Source organism: Pinus tabuliformis, chromosome 4_2 (assembly GCF_031772625.1).
Source record: "Pinus tabuliformis cultivar Carrire ecotype Pingquan chromosome 4_2, CPIR1, whole genome shotgun sequence".
Classification (NCBI taxonomy): Eukaryota; Viridiplantae; Streptophyta; class Pinopsida; order Pinales; family Pinaceae; genus Pinus; species Pinus tabuliformis.
In genome coordinates this window covers 351,414,364-351,428,291 of record NC_142304.1, presented here as the reverse complement: position 1 = coordinate 351,428,291, position 13,928 = coordinate 351,414,364, and the positions used below count along the sequence as shown (strand labels likewise).

At 40.7% G+C, this 13,928-nt stretch overlaps 1 pseudogene; it reads right to left on the bottom strand.

Annotated features, from left to right (window-relative positions):
• The window catches only part of LOC149169362 (uncharacterized), a 72,607-nt pseudogene extending 58,978 nt beyond the window's left edge, over positions 1-13,629 (bottom strand).
• Positions 13,630-13,928: the final 299 nt, after the last annotated feature.

Here is a 13,928-nt window from a genome sequence, read left to right as displayed (position 1 = left end):
AAAATTTGGAACAAATCTTTTAACAAAATTGATCTGGCCTAAAAATGACTGCATCAACTTTTTATTGTGTGGGAAAGGGATTTCAGAGATTTCTTTGACCCGATCAGGGTCGATATAAATGCCATTTTTGGACACAATAAAACCCAAGAGTTTTCCTTGATCAAGAGCAAAGAAATACTTTTTAGGATTAAGAGAAATACCATATCTTTTGCAGCGCTGAAAGATTTGATTTAGATCATGCAAATGATTATACCTCTTCTTGGAGAATACAGTAATATCGTCTAGATAGACGACTACTGTTCTATTAATCAACCCTCTAAAAGCTATATCCATAGCTCTTTGGAATGTCGCTCCTGCATTTATAAGTCCAAAAGGCATTTTCTGATACGCATATGTTCCCCATTTTGTTCTGAATGTGGTTTTAAGTTGGTCATCAGGATGAACCAGAACTTGGTTATATCCTGAGAATCCATCAAGAAAAGACATCAATTCAGAGCCTGTCACTGATTGGAGTATTTGCTACATAGTAGGTAATGGGAAATTGTCTTTCAAGCTCGCTTTGTTTAAATTTCTGAAATCAATACAAATTCGAATGTCTCCATTTTTCTTTCTGACTGGCACCATATTAGAGACCCAGTTTGAGTGTCGGACCGGAAAAATAATCTTGGCTTTCAAGAGTTTGTTAAGTTCTGACTTTATCTGGCTCTCTAAATTTGGATGTATTTTTCTTAACTTCTGCTGAATCGGTTTCTGATCAGGAAGCATAGGAATGGTATGCTGGATAATGGATGTATCATATGTCTTCAAATCATCATACTTCCAAGCAAAGACCTGTTTGTTTTTTCTTAACAGTTTAATGAATGCCTCCTTCTCTTCCAAGGAAAGTCCTAATCCTAAATTAATGTTTTGAGGAGCATGGTCAGTACATAGATTTATCAATTCAAACCTAAGGGTAGAACTTTGGAGCTTTGCATTAATTATAGGTTTAAACCTGTCTTTGATATCATAAAGATCTTCGAGCTTTACCACTGGTTTAGGAATTGAATTTTCCTGAGGTGTTTCTTTCATTTGTAGATCATGGTCATTTTCCTCAATAATTTGATCGTCATAGGACTTTTCAAAAGTTAGAAATTGTAAAATATCTTGATCATGGTTAAATACTCTCCAATTAGTGACATTGTCGAGAATTGAAGGCCTAAAAAGTAATTCTACGGAAAATCTATCAACGCTGTAGTCTTCAGAAGGTAGAAGCTTGGAAGCTACATTGGCTAGTAGGTCGGCTGCCGAGTTTTACGACCTAGGAATGGAGGAAATGTTAAATGCTGAAAAGTGTGAGGTAAGATCTTGTACTAGCGATTGATAATACTTGAGGTGATTTGAAAGACAATGAATTGCATTCCTCACCTGTTTAACAATAATTTCAAAATCGCCGAATACTTTTAGATATTGCACTTTAAGGCCGATTGCTTTATATAATCCCTGGACTAAAGCTTCATATTCGGCTGTGTTGTTAGTGCATTCAAATTCTAACCTACAAGACAGCATTGTATTTTCTCTTTGTGGACTAACCAAAATGAAACCTGCTCCTGAGCCCTCGCTGGACTTAGAGCCATCAAAATATAAAGAAAAAAATAAAGAGGTATTAACAAAAGTATTTACATTTTTCTCAGCATCATTGAAACATCTAGAGCTATCAGTTTGTGAAAAATTTTCAATCTGAGATGTAAAATGATTGACTGAAAAAGGAGATGGTTGGGCAACAAAATTGCCAAAGAATGACTCTGACGAATAATTCCCCAAAATGTTGTTGTTGAACGCTACAGGTTGGTTTTCTTGCTCAAATTCAGTAACTGTGTGGGTCATGTGTTTCTCTCGATCGATCCTTATTTGATTTGGCTTGCCCTTGTAGGGAAGCCACATATGTGACCAATCTGTGGAAATATATCCATGCAATTTTTCGGACCAATCCCTACTCAGAATTAAACCGTAAAATTCAGGTATATCGGCTATTAGGATGTCAATCCTTTGTACTACTCTGGGATCAGCAGACAACCTGATAGTTACGGAATTAATTTCTCCCACAACCTGCACTTTAGTCCTGTCCAACTGTACAATATGAATATCAGACTTCTGGGGTTCAATGTTCAGTTTAGAGCAAACTGAAGCTAGCATTATGTTAGATGATGCCCCTGAGTCAATTAGACAGTTGTGCAGGTTTCTGTTATAAATCTCATAGGTCAGCAGGAAGGGTGGAGTATGAGAATTCGATCTATCTCCAATTAGAACTGAATCGGTAGCTTCAACCATACCTGGAGGAGGTTGGCCTGAATCATTAGCAGCTTTTGCACTGGGAAGGGGTGTAGAGGGAACACCATTCAATTCTTTAAGAAGTAATTTTTGCTGATGCTTTAATTTACTAAGTTCAAACATAGTTATGTTTGCTTTAGTTTTCTTCATGTCATCAACAATGTTATATTCCATTGAATCAGATAACACTAATGTTTTAGATGTTGAAGGAGAATTAGAAGTTGAAGGCTGGTTTTGGGGAACTACTACAGGTGATTTCTTTGGAGGAACTTTTTCCTTTGTTGTGGTAGCACCTGCACTCCTTTTCTTTGAAGTTGCCTGGGCAGGTTCAGAAGTACTTTTACTTCTAGTAGTAACCGGGAAGGCTTCTTCTTCATTATCGGTATCAGAGTTGGGGAGTATAAAATCCCACATTCCGTGGCATTCAGCTACTTCTTCTTCTTCATCAGTTTGTGAGGTTGTTTCCTCTTCTTCTTCTTCTTGCTCTGAATCTGCGTTAGATATGACATTCGGTGGCTTTGGTTCAGTTTTCTTATAAGTCCTAAATGGTCTTTTGTTTGAGGTTTCGGCCACCTGCTTCTTTATTTCAACCATTTCGTTAGACAAATTTTTCAGGACCTTTTGCAAACCCTCCATGTCATATGGGTCTTTTGGGGTTTTCTTCTTGGAATCCTCTTTAAATGAGACTTTTTTGGCTTTTTTGTCTTCCAAAGCAGCTTTCTTCTCTAGAGCATTGATGCGCTTTTCCACAGCAAGTGCTTCTCTCAGGTTTTCAGCTAAGGTAGGTTTCCCAGCCTTGTCTACAAAAATGGCTATATTGGCAGGTAGGGCGGTAATATACCATTCGCTTCGAATTTGTTCACTTGGTTTGGAAGCTGTAGGGATTTTATTCAGGAGTTTATTAAATCTAGCATTAAATTCCTTTATTGGTTCCCTATGCTCTATTCTCAGATTGGAGAGGTCGTTTATTAAAGTAGATAAGGACCTATCATCTCCATATTTGGTAAGAAACTGCTCTTGGCAAGTGTTCCAACTGGTAATGGAACCAGAGGGTAAAGAAAAATACCAGGATCCTGCTGATCCTTGCAAGGTGTAAGGGAAGAGTCTAACAACAACATCTTGTCCTGTTACTCCTTTCAAGTTGACTGCTAACATAAAATTATTAATGTGTTCTTCAGCCTGGGTCCCGTCATCTGGGTTAAATTTAGGTAGCCATTTTTCAGGAGCATCTGGTAAAGGATGCAATGGTGCAGGCATGTTGACTGCACCTGGCCTGTTCCATGGGTCTACCATTATAATAGCAACAGTGGTTGATACTGCTGTTGGAATTCCTGATGTATTGGAAGAAAATAATGCTGAGGAGTGAGTAGGTTGGGATGTTGAGGCTTCTAATCCCTGGTGAACAACAATATATAATGGGGGAGTGGATGGTTGACTTTGCAGAGGGGAAGATGCAATGGAGGATGTGGATGAAAGCTCTTCACTATCAGATCCTTCAGTAATTTTCTTCGCCTTTTTCCTTTTGGGTAAAGGGAACTCAGTGGGTTCAATACCGAGTTTTTCGCTCTGAAGTCTGGTGAGAGGATGAGTTAAATTGAACTGCGAAGTTGCAGTGCTTTGTGATACCTCAGATTTCTGTGGTGAAATCGAGAAGCTCTGAAGTTTGTGGATAAGAGACTGGAATTCAGGTGATTCAACACTTAATTGTTCTGGAGTATGATGGGTTTGAGCAGTGGTAGTTGATTCCCCTTCTTCTTGTTTGGATACCGGCGAACCAGTATGCAAATGGGAAGATCGAGGGGATTCGGAGGGAGAATTACTCTTAGAATGGCTTATAGGTTTTGACTTATGTGCCATTCACAGTTGATGGCCCTCCTTCTAGCGCCAAAAATGTTGATGCCTCGAAAATCGCTGCAACAACATCGGGGATAACCACCCGGTCCGGACCTTAGTACAACTCCTTTTCCGTTTGGAATAGTGGCTCCGACTGGGGATAATGGGACCAGTTTCCCAGAAATAGATAAACGGGATGGATGGATGATTATAAACTACGCTAGCGATGAGCGAATAACTAAAACTATTTGATAAGAATATAATAACTATGATCTATCCCGGGGACTTATTGAGCTTTTAAAGTGCAGCGCTTGATGATCCTTATCTATAAACGGGCATATAGATGACTCCATTTGACAGACATGGACGTTATTCTGTTCATGATTGCTATGCCTAAATAGTTAAGCAAAGCGATTAAGGCGATATTACCACACTTTATCACTTATATCATTGACATATACATGATTTAAAGAAAAGGCACATCATAAAACATCCAATAGTGGAATGAATAAAGATCTGCTGTTACAGCGCATGCATATAATCAACAATAGCAAGAATAATCAAATAACAATTCACATAGCAGGAATGAATTCAGACATAGATAGAAATACCATATGAGCCGCTTTAACACTCCCAAATATCAATCGCTATTTGTAGTTCTTCCTTCAATGCAAAAACATCCTCAACAAAGACAATAGTGCACAATTGCATAAAGAAGCTTCCTTGTCAAATTAAGAACAACTGGTCTGGTTTCATAAAATAATATTGACTGAAGCACAGTAGTGCAAACTTCAGTCTTTTAAGTCTGTTACAAAACTTTACGACCCTTTCCAAAACAACGAAAGGGTCTATAAATACTAAACTAATCTAAATATCTAATAAACAGAAATCCTACATAATTGGCATCAATAAATATTGATCCTATTTCCCGGAGCGATCTGGCAATCGGCGGCATGATTCATCAGGTAGGCTGCTTGCCTTTAAACCTGAGCTGACTTATCGCAAGCATTGGCTCTACTTCAGGCGGTTTTTTGAGACGCGAACTGAGCTGGGCAGCATAGGTGGCATCCTGAATGTCGGGAATTATACACCCGATTGCATCTGTTAAACACTTAAGGGCGGCTTGCTGTGTGTGCGGCTTAATCAGAAAAAGCCAATATGCATCCATAGTTAAACTATTAATCCCAGCGATTAATCTCCCTTTCTCCTCTAAATCAGGATAGCATGATTGTTCCAATGTATTTGTTGTTGTCATCTTTCCTGGTGTACATTGGGAAATCATATTTGCTAAGTAGAGAGTGTTGTTAACTAGATCAACCAGATTGCTGGAAGTTGATTTACACCTTGAAGCTGCCCTTTCTGCTTTCATCACCTGAGTGTGCCATTCTGTGAAAAGTATGTCTTTATATGTTTCTGAAATCTTGGGCAAATTTGCTTCTTTCCCTTGATCAGAATCTTGCCAGTTATGATCTCTTCGGCCTGGTCTAACTCATTTCTGACCTTCTCTACCTGCTGATTTATGGATGTCGTTAGCTCACACAATGGCTCTACCTGAGCGATTTGTTGACACAGGAGCCTAATCTGGAATATCAATGCACTGTTGATTAGTGATGCTTCCTTTCTGAATTCTGCCACTTGTGAAGTGCCCTTTGCTTTTTCGAGCTGCGATGATAATTGAGCGATTTGCTCATCTTTCGTTTTCATCATTTGCTCATTTGCTGTTCTCAATTGTGCCAATGCTTCCGACAATTCCTTCTGTTTCTGGATCGCGCTTTGGTTGATCTTTTTCTTTTCTATTTGCAATTGCTGGGTTAATTGATTGTTCATTTGCTGTTGTGCCAACAACTGCTCCTCTGCTTGCGCTGCCTTCTGCTTTGTCTCGGCCAATTCTGCCTGTAGTGCAAAAATTTCTTGGTCCTTAGTCTTTAGTAGAAGACTTACCTCCGATGCCTTGTCGATTATTGCTACGGAATAGGCTCCTGCATACTGTGACAGCTTTGTTAGGTCATCGGAGGGGTCCAATTCCTCCTTCCATACTGCATTACCCGTGACTGTTTGCTCTGGAAAGATAGAAGGTTGATCAGTCCTTCGTCTTTTCCTTGATCGCTTTACAACTACTCTATGCCTCGGGCTGTAGAAAACATCCAGGGGAGGAATATCTTCTACCTGGAGAATGATTTGATCGGAGGGGTCCTTTGGAATTATCTCAACATCCTTAGAAATGGGTGGGCCGCTGGTTCCACTTAGAACCTGAGGTGAAGTGATGTCCTGTGTGTCATTTGTCTTGGAAGTGTCCCCATCTTTTGAACATTCCAATCCACTGATAATGGAATGAAACTGCTGCCATTCCTGGAGTATTTTGGGGTCTATGGTAGTGTCTATATTGACATCGGTGGTGGTCTGTTTCTCCTTTTCGGCTTGGGACTCCTCCCGTTCTTTTTCTCGCTCTTTCTTCTGTTGCTCCTCTTGTTCCTTCTGTTGCCTTTCCTCATGTTCTTTCTTTAGCTGTTCCTCTTTCTCTTTCCTCTGTCTTTCTTCATTTTCCTCTTGTGCTCTTCGCTGCTTTTCTGCCTGTTCTTTTTTATGATCTTTGGTTATAACAGGAGGTTGGCTCGACTGTTGCCGACCGGGCTCGCTTGATGATGTAGCTGGGGTCGTTGCCAGTAAATCTAGAGGCAGAGTTTGCAACCTCTGTTCTCTAAGTTTATTAAACTCAGTCAACCCTTCATCATTATATTTCATTCGAGCGAGTTATTTAGCCTGATCTATTGTTTCGACTGAAACAAATAGGTCGTGAAATATATCTTCTTTGTGCTCAAATTTTGTCAATTTGGCCTGTTCTAGTGCATTGTAGGCAACTTTCTTTGGATCATATGGCCTGTTTGGGATAGTCGCCAGAGTCAGAGATTGAATCTTTGTGGCTTCCTTTTCTGCATGTTTGAGATCATGCAGGGTATAGACACCACACCTGAAGGGAAAAGAGGGCCAGCCACTCTTCTTTTCTTTCTTGAGAGTTTGTGTAACACTCTCAGCCGTAATCTGATAGGCGATTTCTCTTGCTAGCAACTTATCTGGTATATACAAAGGGAGAACATGTGGGTCGGCTTGGCTGCCGAAAACTCTTATGTAGGTAAATCTTTCCTCCCCAAACCAACTCGCTACCGCCGTTATATCAAACGAAGCTTGATAGGAAATCTTGGGAATGGGTTTGTCAAAAATAGAATAGTGAATAGGCACCATAAAGCCATTGCAGATTTGGTACAGATGGTGCTTGTAAGAGGACTTCCATAGTTTCTGATGGTATATGTGGATGGCCGTGGGATCTTGTGGCATCCACCTCCAGCCGAGCACGGGGAATTCAGAATTGAAACATAGTGTATCTAAGATATATGCACTGTAATAGAATGGGGGAATTTTCTTTTCTGTGATGATAGTCTGATGTCTAAAGTCACGCACAGCTTGTGCTAATTTGTCAGAAAGGATGGTGGCCCAATCCATAATTATACCGTTTACAGCTGCCTCCATTAGAGGAACCATCTCTATGGTAAAATTAGCAGAGTCATGCAATCCCCATAATCTACACATCATTATTCCCGCATAGAAATAAGGAGAAGCAAGAGAATCGACCGAGTACTTACCGGAAGATTCATGTTTGTGTTTAGCTGGATTTTGTCTCCAATCCCGGATGGGTTCGGATTCAACTTCATTTTCGCTTGCAAACTTCTCTAGGAATGCTTTATTATATATCTTCTCCGGCTCGGGCAAATGATACATTTGTCTTAGATCATCCAGCCTGAACGATCCGAAGATTCTCCCATCTCTAGTGTTGAAAGTTCTGTCCAAGATTGGGATTTCTTGAATCGCCCATCGCACGACGTCTGTGTATGGGAGAATTTGCTCCCTGGCCGCTATTCTGTGAAGGAAAGAGTCGGCTAAATCTTTGAGAGTACAATCAGACTTGTGAGTAGGATCCGCAGTAGCTTCTGTTACTGTCTTTTCTGGTTCTTCGGCTTCAATTAGGTTGTAAGTGCCTTGCCAAGTGACTCTGGTGAGACCCGTACACGTAGTATCAGAAATTAAGCCCTTCTTCTTGTCTACGGTAGCTTGTCCTGCAACTGGTGTAGCGGAAGCGCCCGCGGTCTTCTTGGATTTCTTCCCCATTTTGTTTGAGTTTTCTCTTTCGGATGGATTCTGCACAGAGAGGCAAATGTGCGTAATACAGAGATAACAATGAAAACTTGCAAGTGATGAGAACATATGCATAGGTGCGTAATAAGGGATTAGCCTTTAAAAATGGGCGCGGACACAATCCATGGAAAGATTTTAAGACTTATGATCTCATTAATTGGCCGTTTAAAACCTGTCATCCCTTAAATGCCCATTATATCGTTATTCGGCTGAATGATTCACTTAAGCGTGCAGTGGGCGTTTTGGCGGTTGAGTGTAGGTAAATGACTGCTTAACCGATCAAGCTTTAAATATGAATGAATTGTGATATCCCATCACTTAACGGTTTTTAATTGAAAACTGCGCTTTATCGCATCGCGTCGGGAGAATGAGGATTATAAAGTGCACATATAGTGTATCGCCGATAGCGATATCGGATCGCATCGGGGGTATGACCTGTGCGCCTTAATGATGTGCATTGGATATTGCCGATTGCCGACTGCCGATTGCATCGTATCGGGGGGAAAAGCTTTGAGCACATTAAGACTTAAGTAAAGATTACCGCCGATATCCGATCGCCGATTTTGCATCGCATTGGGGCTAATGGCATGGGGCGCTTTAAAATGTGCATGAAGTATTGCTGATCGCCGATTGCGATATCGCGTCGGCGGAAATCAATGTGCCGTTTATTTATACTTCTTATGTCATTGCGATATGCGATCTTGCGATCGCTTTATCGCAATGACAAAGATTTGCCTTATTTCTTTAAATGGGTTTTTCAAAAGGGTTTTATAAAATGAGTTCATTTGATTATCGGACCTTTTTGAACAATAAAAGTATTGATACCAATTAATCTTTAAAGGGGCCCATTTCATATGTTAATATTTATAAATAAAAATGATATGAAATGGGGGGTTGTTGTAGAGCACAATAGGCTGCTGAATCTTGCTGCACACAACTACTTTGGATGATGCAAACCTTGCAAGACATTCAGATCACATATACTCCACCCATCTCCATTCTATGTGATAATACAAGTGCCATCAGTATTTCAAAGAATCCAGTCATGCACTCCAAGACCAAGCACATACCCATCAAATGCCATTTTCTACATGAACAAGTGCTTGAACAAAAGGTCAAATTGGAGTATGTTCCCTCCAAAGAATAGGTTGTTGATATATTCACTAAACCACTGCACAGAGAAAAATTTGAATATCTTAAACAAAATCTAGGAGTAGTTGTTGCATTATCCTACTGTTAAATCTAATTTTTTCAGAGAAAGGTTATTATACATGTGTTTCATGAAGTATAGTCGCGTACACACACGGGTTTTTGTGGGTCAAGGAGCGTATATGCTTTTCAGACGAGAAAAAAAGTGGGGCAGGCTCTGATATGGGTGCTCTGTTTGATGTTGATGATTACAGTCTATTGATATGCTCTGTTCATTAATTTTTTTCTAACTAACAAAGATTCCTTGATCATTTACTTGTTAACAATGCACAGGTAGCACAGGTTCAGGGGGAGCATTAGCCTTCACTCGCATTCTACATTATTGGCATTATGGTTTATGAGTCCATCCATGGCTTCAGATACTTATACTTTTTGTTGCTTAAGTCATGTAAAAGTCTAGGGTGTGATATGTCTTCTCATACATTTGAATGAGTCCTATTGGACAAATGATGTAATTTGTATCCCCACTTTCCATGGGATGGATGATGTAATTATATTTTTGTCATGTATAAACAATTGGTATATCCCCACTTGGTTGGGTGGATGAGTCAAATTTGGTATATCCCCACTTCGTTGGGAGAAGGATGTATGTATGCGTCATTGGTGATAGGAAGGTCATACTCACAAAGTTGAATTATAGAGTCATATTATTCTTTTGGACAATATGTTTGCAGACCCTGCTTATGTTGAGGAGGAGCATGGACAATTTCAGTGCATCTCAGCATGTACAAAGGGGAGCTCAATCAGAGAAATCAACATGTACTCAGGGTGAGCATGAACAACATAGGGGAGAGAATATCTTGGTCCACCCATTAGCCCTTGATGTCAAAGGGGAGAGTGTTTTGTTGTGTTGTTGCCATCAAGTCCAAAGGGGGAGATTATTGGCATTATGATATAGGTATTGTCCTTGATGGAAACTCACTCAAATTAAAGTTCACAGTGCAACAGGTCAACAAAAAAGGATTACAGATCAGACTCCAAAGAATGAAGAAAGAGAGGTATACGCTAGTTCACTATGTCCAAGGTGCGTATACACGCAGTTTAACAGAACAAAAGTAGTGTATAACGTATACACGCACTTTCACAGGAGGAAAAGTGCGTACATGTTGGAAAAACAAGTTTTTGGTCCAAGGTATTTGATCCAAGGTATTTTGGTCCAAGGTAATTGGTCCAAGGCACTTGGTCCAAGGTATTGACCCTAGGTATTGGGTCTAACGTATTGGTCCTAAGTGGTTTTTTTCCAAGGTATTGAGAAAGGCCTAAGAGTATATAAGGAGGAGAAGATCATTAGGCCAAGGTGTGCAAGCAATGAGATTCTAAGGAATACTTCTATCTGAAGTATATATTATGTTGCAGGGTTATGTTCGGGACTAGATCTGAAATATTCACGTGCACCTTGAGTTCAACATTGGATTAGGAATCATGAGACTTGAAATGACTTATTCTTGAATGATATGATATTGGGAGTGACCAGATCTGATGTTTTGTGCCTGTTCTATTTGTTATCTATCATGATCTGAGTTTGTCTGAAGTTTGTAATTACAGCGAATTTCTAAGTCAAAACTTGTAGATTTGTACCCAGGTTCGTCTCGGCCAAAGCGCGTGTACACACAGGTTCAACTCTTCCAAGTAGCGTATACAAAATAAAATATTATGTTCAGATCTGACTGATCTACTGATCAAATTCTGTTGTTTTACTGTTGTCTGTCAATGAAGTCCTCTTAAACCTGAACGTAGAACTGTTGTATAAGGAAATTGAGTCTGTTTGATTGATTGATTGAGAAGGAAGGGTGATCCTTGCTGCTATCTATTTGAACTTTGTAACATGACAATAGATCTTCAGCATGTCACTGATTGGTATAGTCTGTGGTTCAGAAGTTTATGTTTCAATAGCTTTATAGACATACACAGGTTGGGTTAAAGGAAGTAACGTATACACGCAGGTTGGGTTCAACCAAGTAGCGTATATACTCTAATCCATGATTTTTGAGGTTACAGCCAATTCTGAATGATGATGCAGGGTTTTGGGTTCAGAACAGTGTTATGGTGTCAGTGATCTGATTGTTCAGATTAATTGAATATTGGTTGATGCAGTTTAAGTTTAAAAGGCTTTGATGGGTCCAGTGTGAAAATTTAATGAAATGTGACCTTCAACTTGTGGTGTTGTGATCTAGGAGTATCCAGTCTGAAAATTCATGAAATGTGGTCCCTAGTGGAAGAGTGTAGTTTTCTGTAGGATGGCACCTACGTACTAGTAAACATATTGGCTAGTACAAAAGCTAGGGGGTTGTAGCTCCCTTCCAGTAGAAGCTGGAAAATGAGAGAAGGTTGTAACGTTTTGCAGGTAGAAGCCTGCATACTGGTATGAGTCTGCACCAGTAGAAGATTGTAAACATATTTTCTTATTATTAAAAGAAGACAGAGATGAAAGCAGTAGGTAGTTTTTACCCACATTGGGTTTGCACCTTAAATCTTGGTGTTCATGTGTGTTTCTTATATGTGATTCTTTATTCTTCTTTTACTGCACTGTCTAATAAATCTCTGATATACTGGTTTAAGCTCAACACATGATAAACTGTCTAAATCACAAGTTCTCTGTATATACGCTGGTTTCTTTAAGCACAGTCATGTGTACACGCTAGTTCACTTCACTGAAGTAGTGTATATAAATCTATTTGGGAAATAAAATTATTGATTTGATAATACTGATTCACCCCCCTCTCAGTATTATTTCCAACAGTTGCATACTTTCAATGGACCCTGCTACATGGAAAATGAGAAATACATGAGAAATGTGATTGTTGGGTGTGGAGCCTGATTATCTTCTTTATTTAGAGGTAAAGTTAACCTCCCTTACCCATGTTGCATACTTTCAATGGACCCTGCTACATGGAAAATGAGAAATACATGAGAAATGTGATTGTTGGGTGTGGATCCTGATTATCTTCGAACATTTTGGTGCAGTCCCTTACTGCACTACTGATCTCTTCCATCATAGATGTAATAGCGTTGACGCACTGTTCTCTGACTTCTAGAGGGGTGGATGGTTGTGCCTTCAACAACAACTTTGTTATCTGAAGGTTCAGCTCCAGCTAAACCTTGGTCATTTCTTCTTGCGCCTCGCACACCCCTGCTGCTAGTCCTTGGATGCACGCCTCTACTGGTGCTTCTGCTAGGATGGCTAACTCAGGGACCATCTGGCAGGCTTCTTCGAGTACCTGTACCATCTGCCTGTTTTGTGACACAACCTCGTCACACTGCAAGCTCAACAACTCCATGTTGTTCGTCCGCTCACTCAGCACTTGCAAAGCGCGGCTCTCCCTAGCCCACAGTTCTGCAGTAATCCCATCTTGTAGAACATAGGGCGTCTCCCGTGGGAGTGCAACCATGTTGATCCCTGTCCCTTTTAGTGCACTAACCGTAGGCCTGTCGGCCTCATTTGTTGTAACCAATGCCCCTTCTAGCAACACTATTGTGTTGGTTGTCCAAGCACATAGAATTTGCTCGGTTACAGATGTCCCTACTTCGAGGTTGGTCGAAAGAGTACCAGCCTGAGGAGTGCACACCTACAACTCCTGAATATGCGCTCGGAGGGCCCCTAACACAATCTAATTCTCCTCCATGAAGTTCTGGAGGGCCTCGGTGGTGACATCGCACACCGTCTCGCCTATGTCGTGCAGGTCACCCTCAATAAGGGTGATTGGGTCGATCGACAGCTTGGATGCTTTCACCTTTTTGCGTGGCCCCATCTACTCGCTCGAGCACTAGCGCTTCAATAGTGTTGACGTTGTTTGTGGGTCCGCGCCACCCTCCTCTTCCTCTGTTTCCATCTCTTTCTCCTGCCCATGTGAAGCCGACTTCTAGCCCTCTTGCGTCTTCCCTATTGCCTTCTGTGCTGCTGCTACTATGCCCTTCTCCTGTTCTACTACTGCCTACGCAGCGTCCTGTGCCTCTTGCGGTTTTTCTGTCGCTGCTTCTTGCTTTCTCTTTTCTGCCAACTGTGCCATGCGTAGTGTGGCCTCCTCTTTCTTCTTCTGCGTACCAGACTTCTCCACTGCCACGATGTCTGGGGCGCACCACTCTAGTGACCATGTCTCCAATACATCGAAAATTACATCATCTGTGGCTATGAAGGGTAGCTCGCTCCATTTCTTGGTCGGGTCCTTGCGTGCTCTAATATATATGTTGTGGAAGTCCGCTTTAAATTATGCAAAACTTTTTAGGTTGTTGTAGACAGTGGGTGATAACCATGTTTTGTGATTAATCCCCATTCTAATTTCATCTCCATGAACACCCTGAATATCTTACTGTCGCAGATCTAGTTCGCATCCTTAGTGGCCCATAGTGAAGCGTACTTCACAGCCTCCAGAAGATCCCTGTCAATTGTGGGG